Source organism: Lepus europaeus, chromosome 15 (genome assembly GCF_033115175.1).
Source record: "Lepus europaeus isolate LE1 chromosome 15, mLepTim1.pri, whole genome shotgun sequence".
Lineage (NCBI taxonomy): Eukaryota > Metazoa > Chordata > Mammalia > Lagomorpha > Leporidae > Lepus > Lepus europaeus.
The window spans coordinates 66,559,070-66,568,440 of NC_084841.1; the positions used below are offsets into that span (position 1 = coordinate 66,559,070).

The window sequence follows — 9,371 nt, forward strand, 5'->3', positions numbered from 1 at the left end:
TATCTCACTTTGTTCTGAGGACACAAATTGGTTTTTTCAGCTCATGCTGTTATTAATATGATTTGTAAAAAATAATCGAACTTACCACCCTCCAAGGTCAGTTGAGAAAACAGGCAAAGTGAAAATGATGATTCTTGGTGTGAAAGTCTCTTAAAGTAAAATAGGACCCAATGATGTTCTTGGCTTACTTTGAATTGTCTGAGAGATATTGCACTTATCAGTGGTGTAATACAACAGAAGTGGGGCTTGCTGAGGCATTGCTGTTCATCGGGTGGAAACTCTTCGCTAGGAAGTGTGCTACGTAGCCAGAAAATATTCTTTGGGGATATTTTCGTTTCCACTAAGCTCAGTGATTTCTTTCCGTTTAAGAATTTTTTTTAATCTTTATTGAGTCAACGTAATATTTCACCATAAAATTAGTAAGAAGTTTCTAGTCCTGCTACCTTGGGTTTCCTGTTTAATGTGAAAAGTCTCTTTCTTTGGCATAACCAGAGTAAAGGAATCCGATTTGGAGTAAATAAAGGTGATTAAAATCTCCACTTTGCAAATCTAACGTGATCTGTTTAATCTGGTAAGGATGAAGATTGTTCTTTTAATTAGCCATTAATCACCAACCTTAATCATTGTGCAAGAAACATAGTAGGTACTTACTAAATACTAGTGACTTGCTTCTGGTGAAAATGCTAGAGTATCGATTGAAATTTTTCCTGTATTGACAGGGTTATATAGGAATCGAAGTAAATGTAATTATCTAAATTCTTTACTTATAGCATATATTTTTATATTCTATATATTTTATATTCCTCTTGAAAAATGTTTATAAATAATGTGAAGAGATACAAATAATGATGTAACAATAACTGTGTATATTCTGTGATTATTCTGATACAATCAATTAGTTGAACAGCAAACTCTAGGTTCACTTAAATGACAAACATCAGGGTTAATGTACTGGATTTTCTGTACAGCATCAAGCTCCTTGGTGAATGCCGCTGCCATATTGCCCAGGTCTCTCCCCGTGTACTGAGCCTGCACACCCGGTGCAGTGCAGAACCTGAAGCACCTCTGGAAGAAGACGGTGAGTCATGTTATTGCACTCAGTCCCCAGCTGCCAGAGCCACTTCTGCTGCCACTATGCTTCTTTGCACCCTGGCTCTGTTCCCTCATGCTTACCTGCCCATTGCAATGCATTATGGGCTGCCATGGTAGTGGCTGGTACTCACTGGCCAGGAAGCATCTGGGAGATAGTCTGCCCCTGGAACATAATATTTTTAATAAAAAGCAATCATTTATGTTTAAGCCCCAAACTGTCCATTTGGTTAATATATAAGGGCATGATAAGCAGATGTATGACCTTAGAAGATTGAGACAACTGATATGGAAGGATATGAATCAGATCTACTTGGGTGACTCAACATAGTCAGATGTGTTACTTCCGCTCTACACTACACGCTGTACGCAACATAATCACAGAACCGCTGTCTGATTAAATAAAAGACTTCTAGCAAGGTGTGTCCCTCAAGCAAACTGGCATTCACATGGAAAAGTATACAGGTATACATCAAAACAGTTCAAGGAATATGGAATTAAAAGATAAATTTACTTTGGTGAAAGAAATTTTAAAGACCATGCACATTTTTCTATGAACTTCTTAAAGACTCCTTGTGTTATAGAGCAGGGGTTATACTGTGTGTCTGACGTTAGGATGTCTATGATCTTGGAGTGCATGCTTACATTGAAAGAGTGAGTCCAGTAGGGTAATTTAATTTTATATAATAAAACTGCAATATATTTTCCAAAAAGGAAATTTGAAAAAGTGAACTTGAACAAAATATTCTTAGCAGGTGTTGCAATGGTTACAGTTAGAAAGGCACAGTTCAAGGGAAATTTGGTTTGTATCCAAAGACGACAACTTCCTGAATTGATCAGAACAATGCAATTTTGAAACAGAAGAACAAATGATTTGATCTGATTCTCACAGCCCTAATATATTTACAACTCAACAGGTCTTGCATTGATCAAAGATAACCTGCAACATTAGCTGTCAGGAATATTTTTATTACTATCTCAGGCAATTATTTTGGAGAAAAAAGTGAAATAACACTCATTGCTTATTTTTTATTAGACAAATAGGAAAGTTAAGATCATTTTACATACACTAAATGAAACAGAAATGTGATTTGTGTAACATTTTACATGAAATGCCTTCATTAATAACCACCCCTCCTTAACAAATAATAAAAACAAATCTGAGAAAAAATGCAAGTAAATAAAAAGACTTATTCCCCCTGGGAAATTTGAAAATAATTATTTTATATGCTCTTCATGGGACAAGAGAATTGAAGTGGTTATTTTAAGCCTACCGAGGTAGGCTTTAAACTGCAAGCAATCTAAAAATATTCAAAATATAAGCAAGGCATCTTAGAAATTGAGCTTGCTGTGTCTGGCATTGTGACACAACAGGTTAACCTGCACACTGCAACACTTGCATCCCATATGAGCACAGGTTTGAGTCCCGACTGCTGTACGTCTGATGCAGCTCCAAGCACCTGGGAAAGCAGCAGAAGATGACTGAAGTACTTGGGCCATCCGCCACCCACTTGGGAGGCCTGGATGGAGTTCCAGGCTCCTGGCTTCTGCCAACGTTGGCTGTTGTGTCCATTTGGGGAGTAAACCAGTGGATGGAAGATCTCTCACCTTGCCTTTCAAATGAGTAAATAAATCTTTTAAAAAAAGAAATAAGAAACATATTTCTTTATTGCAACCTTCTTTAAATGAAAATATTTTTGCAATAGTTTGGGATTTGTATTCTTTCTCAGGTGTGAGGATTGAAAATCTAATGATACTCATTTTCCTGAATGTCCGAGTACATTTTAAGAGAGGAGAAGTTCCCTATGATTTGTAGAAATGTCATCAAAGTTTTTGAGAAAGATAAAATTTACTGCTCTAAAAGCTATGTAAAAATACATAAATATCATAGTTAATTTATTAGAATAATTATGGTCTTTGAGTAAAAGCTTTCAATGTAAGTCTCACAAATGTGCTTTACTTTTAGGGTTTTATCTTTAAAAAAATAGTGACTTTGCAAAGTTTACATGATGAGGACATAAATCAAATGGGGATGGATATGAATGTAATGTAACTGAGATTCCCTAATTTTTCATTTGAGGAAACTGAGGCCAAGTCCTGTTGAAGATCAACTTCAAGTCATTTACTGGCAAAGCCAAAGCGAAATCTTTTCTCCACAAATGAGTTCTGAGATCAGTGTCCTTGGCCGCTGCCTTCATCATGCTGATGACAATAGAATGTGTGTATATCAAATAATTTTAAATGTAATAAAGAAAGAAATCTGTCACTGAATGACCCACAAAGAAATCTTTTGAGGCAAACACCACATATGTAATGTAAACAAGAATTTTCCAAAGTGTATGAGAATACCGTGCAGCATCCTCTGGAAGATAAAGTGTCTAATTTCTACCGCGCCAATAACCAGGACTAGACGTAGGACACTGTTGTAATATCTCTCTTTCTTTCAGAATTTCCTTCTGTACAAATAAAGAAGGTGGAAAGCATGATTTTTTACAATTTTCTAGTTATATTGGCTCAGTTAAGGGACATGTTGGAAATTACAGTGAACGCTAACAATGGCGAGGTCCCTAGCCTGGTGCAGTTTATGTAATCTACAAGTAGCTCTAACTTCCGCCTGAGGGAAAGGAAAGGGTGTCTTCAGAGTTGAAATCCTTGGAGGGGATGATTATAATGGCTCCACCCCTGTTACTATTTTCTACAAGGTCCATAGCTCAGAGACTTTCTGAGAAGTACCTTCTCAAATTCTTTTTTTTTTTTTTTTTTTATTTTTGACAGGCAGAGTGGACAGTGAGAGAGAGAGAGAGACAGAGAGAAAGGTCTTCCTTTGCCGTTGGTTCACCCTCCAATGGCCGCCGCGGTAGCGCGCTGCGGCCGGCGCACCGCGCTGTTCCGATGGCAGGAGCCAGGTGCTTCTCCTGGTCTCCCATGGGGTGCAGAGCCCAAACACTTGGGCCATCCTCCACTGCACTCCCTGGCCACAGCAGAGAGCTGGCCTGGAAGAGGGGCAACCGGGACAGGATCGGTGCCCCGACCGGGACTAGAACCCGGTGTGCCGGCGCCGCAAGGCGGAGGTTTAGCCTGTTGAGCCACGGCGCCGGCCTTCTCAAATTCTTGATGTTAGAATCTCATCTTAGCCATGCAGAAGAATATAAATTTATTACAGTAGATAAAATGTGATAAAGATGCACATAATGAAAAGCTAATCTCTCTCTCTCTCTCTCTCTCTCTCACACACACACACACACACACTGTTTTCAGTTTCAGAAGTAAGCAAAATGGTTAAACCTTTTAGCGCACATATGAAACTTTCAGCATCCTTTATATTTTATCTGAATAACATGTGCTGAGTTCTTAATGCAGTTAGAAAAGGAATGAGCTCAGCTCACGTCTTCCTTTCTTATCAGTCTTAGTAAAGGAGAGAGCCCCTTGTGGGAAGGAAAATGAATGAGCTGTCTTGGATTTGGTTCATGTAATGAAGTACAATGAGCTATTTATTTTCTCTTAGTATGTATAGTTGTTTCTTGGCATACTTAAAATTTGGTGAATGCTATCCTGTCACTTTTTTCTGTGATACATTTCTAGCACTTTCCTTCCACTTCTATGTTTACTTTTGGGAGAGTGCTGTAAAAGCTGTTCATCTAGCACTCAAGTGAGAAGCTGAGACTTGGAAGACCAGAATAGTTCATTAAAGCTAGCCTGACTGTGCCATATAAAAATGTACAATTGGTACATGTTAGTTAAAAATAAAAAAAAATTACAGAAAGTTCCAGAAAGAGAAACTTGACTGTATTGCATGTCAAGCATTATGTGGAATCTGAGCATGAAGTGCTGGGGAACATCCCTCGGTAGCTACCTGTCATTTCTCACAGCCTCTGTCTCTGGCATTCACAGTTTGGCTTCCTCCAACTACAACAGAGTTACAGCTGTGGTGGTTGTGCCTGTCCTGCACGTCAGACTTGCATCTTGTCACTATTCTCTAAACAATAGTGTAACAACTATTTGCATTGCATTAGGAATTTTAAGTAATCTGGATATGATTTAATGTATAGGGGAGGGTGTGCTAAGTGATAGGCACATATTATGTCGTTTTGTATGGATTTCAAATTTTTTAGTACTTTATCAACTTAAGGGTAAAGCAAGACGCCTCATTGAAGATAAGCCGTCACAGTGCTGTTGAGTGGTCCCCATCACACGATTTGAGGGTGGAAAGGCCAGTTTTTTGATGATATAGTGTAGGACATTTGCTCATTGATTTCAGAGGGACCCTTCACCCACTGTGGATGAAGAAGGCGAGAACGGAGCATTGTGTGTTGGGTGGTTGCTGTGAGGTCAGCCAGGGCAGGTGGACTGGTAAAATCAGCTGGATGTCAGAGGAAGAGGCTGGGTTCAGCCTTCCCATATTCCTGATTTGCTGAGCCACCACTCGTGTGAATGAACCTTCATAGATATTATTACTTTCTGATCTGAAGGTGTGGGGGACCAAGGTCAATATTCAAAATGCTTCCTGTTCCAAGCTACAGCACACCCAAGAGTCCAGTCCAAGTTGCGGTATTCTAGGCCTGGCAACCCACAAGCTTCTGAGACAAAACCTGAGCTCCTAGGGCATGGGCTTTAAAAAATATCGTCACCAGTCCAAGTCCATGAATTCCCAAATCTTTGAAATAAGATTGCCTCTCCCTATTTGTACCTAATCCCTCTAATTGCAGTGTCTTTTAAAATTAATGTTTGTCTTTACTTACACTTTTAAAATTCCCACCTCTGGGCCAGCGCCGCGGCTCACTAGGCTAATCCTCTGCCTTGCGGCGCCGGCACACCGGGTTCTAGTCCCGGTTGGGGCGCCGGATTCTGTCCTGGTTGCCCCCCTTCCAGGCCAGCTCTCTGCTGTGGCCCGGGAGTGCAGTGGAGGATGGCCCAAGTGCTTCGGCCCTGCACCTGCACATGGGAGACCAGGAGAAGCACCTGGCTCCTGCCTTCGGATCAGCGAGGTGATCCAAAAAAAAAAAAAAAAGTTTCTTCTAGGGGAAACATAAAAAAAAACATAACTCCCACCTCTGTGTAAAATAAGCTGCCTCACTATAAGGACACTGCTGCAAGATCTTGCAAATCCACTAGCTCTTCCCCAACCCTCCCTCTCCAACCTTCACCTCTGCCCAGCACCTAAGAGCAGGGAGCCCACAGTGCTGCGTCACCTGGCCTCTGTTACTCTTGTGGCTTTGGAGAAGGCTGCCAGGATGTACTCAGATACGGCATCAGGGATTTGGGACACACTGATGGCAGAGTAGGTCCTGTTTCCTGTGTTACTCAAGCAGGGTGGTCTAAGTATGGTAGGCGTCTGGTGGATTTTCAGGGCTTTCTCATTATCATCTGATCACAGATCAGGGTGCCCCAGGGAGGTGATCTTTCATGGGTTCCTGTGGGAGTTGAATTCCTCCTGGTAGGAATGACCACTTGTAGGGTGAATCGCCTCTCTGTGATTCTCGGGGTCAGCAGGGAGTCTGGGATACTGAATTCAGTTACAGATTCAAAGTTCTGTCCCTCTTTTCCATGAGGTCATTGAGTCCCTTGAGGGAAGCCATCTAGAAGAAAACTATTCTTCCTGAAGGGGTCTCCACCCCGTCTCAAGCAGCTTCATGGCCATTTCATCACCCATCAATTTCCCAGCTTCCATGGCTGCCTTTAGCTTTTTCTCAGCTCTAAGCCAGGATCTACCATGGCCCTCCTCATGTCCACAGTGGCCAAATGGCAAACTCAGCAGTTTTCAGCCCATCTAGGTGCCTGGGTGCCTTTACCAATCCCAGCTTTGCTGCCCCTTTATATATTTTTTTTCTTTTTAAAAATATTTATTTATGGCCGGCGCCATGGCTTAACAGGCTAATCCTCTGCCTTGCGGCGCCGGAACACCAGGTTCTAGTCCCGGTTGGGGCGCCGGATTCTATCCCGGTTGCCCTTCTTTCAGGCCAGCTCTCTACTATGGCCCGGGAAGGCAGTGGAGGATGGCCCAAGTCCTTGGGCCCTGCACCCTCATGGGAGACCAGGAGACGCACCTGGCTCCTGGCTTCGGATCAGCGAGATGGGCTGGCCGCAGCGGCCATTGGAGGGTGAACCAATGGCAAAGGAAGACCTTTCTCTCTGTCTGTCTCTCTCTCTCACTATCAACTCTGCCTATCAAAAAAAAAATTATTTATTTATTTGAGAGGTAGAAAGAGAGAGAGAGAGAGAGAGACTCTGTCCATCTTCTGGTTTACTACTCAAATGGCTTTAATGACTGACTCTGGACAAGGCCAAAGGGTAGCAGAGGCCCAAGCACTTGGATCTCTTTCACTGGTTTCCCAGGCACATTAGCAGCGAGAGCTGGATTGGAAGTGGAGCAGCCAGGACTCCAGGTGGCCCTTGAACCCTCTGTGCCACAGCACTGTCCCTGTGCCATTTTCAATAAAAGAGTTTGGTGTCCATGGGGGTTGCTGTTTCCAAACCCTACAGATACCTAGGGATGACGCTATTTGCCTAGAGAAAGATTTATAATATTATAATAATGGTAAATTTTGGTGGTCGAATTGGGGTGATTTTTAAATTTTGTTTATATGCAATAGGATTATTTGAGTTCCTGTGAGCATGACAACAGACTAATTTTTCTTTTACAGTTGTGAGGAAATATGACAATATAAAATAAGGATTAGTTCCAGATGGTGTTAGTATGGGTGATGATTATTTTTTCTTTGTATTCCTCTAAATTTTGTTGCTTTCCAATAATAAAATCATTTTAAAAGTTGGAATTAAAATATTGGGAAAAACATGTTGAATATATAAAAGTGAGATCTCTATACAAGATGCAGTAATTGGCCGGCGCCGCGGCTCACTAGGCTAATCCTCCGCCTTGCGGCGCCGGCACACCAGGTTCTAATCCCGGTCGGGGCGCTGGATTCTGTCCCGGTTGCCCCTCTTCCAGGCCAGCTCTCTGCTGTGGCCAGGGAGTGCAGTGGAGGATGGCCCAAGTGCTTGGGCCCTGCACCCCATGGGAGACCAGGATAAGCACCTAGCTCCTGCCATCGGATCAGCGCGGTGCGCCGGCCGCAGCGCGCCTACCGCGGCAGCCATTGGAGGGTGAACCAACAGCAAAAAAAAGGAAGACCTTTCTCTCTGTCTTTCTCTCTCACTGTCCACTCTGCCTGTCAAAAAAAAAAAAAAAAAGATGCAGAAATCACTTGAATTCTTAAATGCATGTTAATGGAGCCATCACTTTGGCTTAATTTTTCATCCAAGGCAATCCCAATTTTTCATGCAATCTGTATGAGTTTTGTTTGCTGCCTCTTTATAAAATAAAGAGATTGCTTCAATCAACAATGTTTTTGGGAAATGAAGCGCCAAGTATGTGCAGCTCAGGCACCAATAAAAAATACTTAGTTAGTGTAGAAGGCAAAGTCACCATTAGCAGATGGCATTTCTTTGACAGAATATGCTACTTCAGATAAAGAAAATCCTTGCTAAGTGTGTTTTTCCTTGAGTACTTTGAGGACTGTCTAATGTAGAGGGCCAAAAAGGCGGATCTCTGATGGCCTTCACAGAGAACCTGACCGTTTCGAAAGGCACAATCATTATAAAACTTCTAGTAGCAATAAAAAACATTTCAATTAAAAAGGTTATGAAAATTTTACAAAATATGCACCACAATAAATATACAATTTGGAAGTGATGATGCTGTTTGAAGTATTTAAAATTTAATAATAGAGAGTAGAGGGATTGTTTTCAGAAACATTGATGGCTAAATGTTGGATTAAAACTATAATATGTCTTGTTTTTAAAGTATGTTTTCCGAAGTGCATCAGATATATGTGAGTAATATGTGCATGTGCATTTATTTAAGCATATTGCAAATGAGTGTGTCTCAAATAAATGGAGGGTTTTTGTTTGGGAATAGCTTCAGAATCAAAGTAACTCAATTCATAAAGTGGAAAACATTTGAAACACGACAGGGAAATAACTATATTGCAATGGGGGTAATTTAGCTAACATTCTCGTCTTTAAAAAGCTTTTCATCTGTTTCTTTAGCCGGTAAGGAAATGGTGCCCATCTGAGCCTACTAGATCGAGAACATTATTGGTGAATGCATTTGGAATTATTGATTATGCTGAGACATAGTGAGAGTTGTTAAGAGGAGACTGAATAAGAGGAATTGAGCTGAATTCTCTCCCTTGGTGGTTCTGCCCTTTGCTCCTCTCCCCATCCTCCTCCCTCTCTGGGCAGAACCTTCCAGATAGCAAGCACACACCCAATGCAAGAATGTT

The 9,371-nt window shown here is 41.5% G+C and overlaps 1 pseudogene; it reads right to left on the minus strand.

Annotated features, from left to right (window-relative positions):
- Nucleotides 1-6,274: 6,274 nt before the first annotated feature.
- LOC133774314 (adenylate kinase 2, mitochondrial-like) lies at nucleotides 6,275-9,157 on the minus strand (annotated as a pseudogene).
- Between the last annotated feature and the right edge of the window lie 214 nt (nucleotides 9,158-9,371).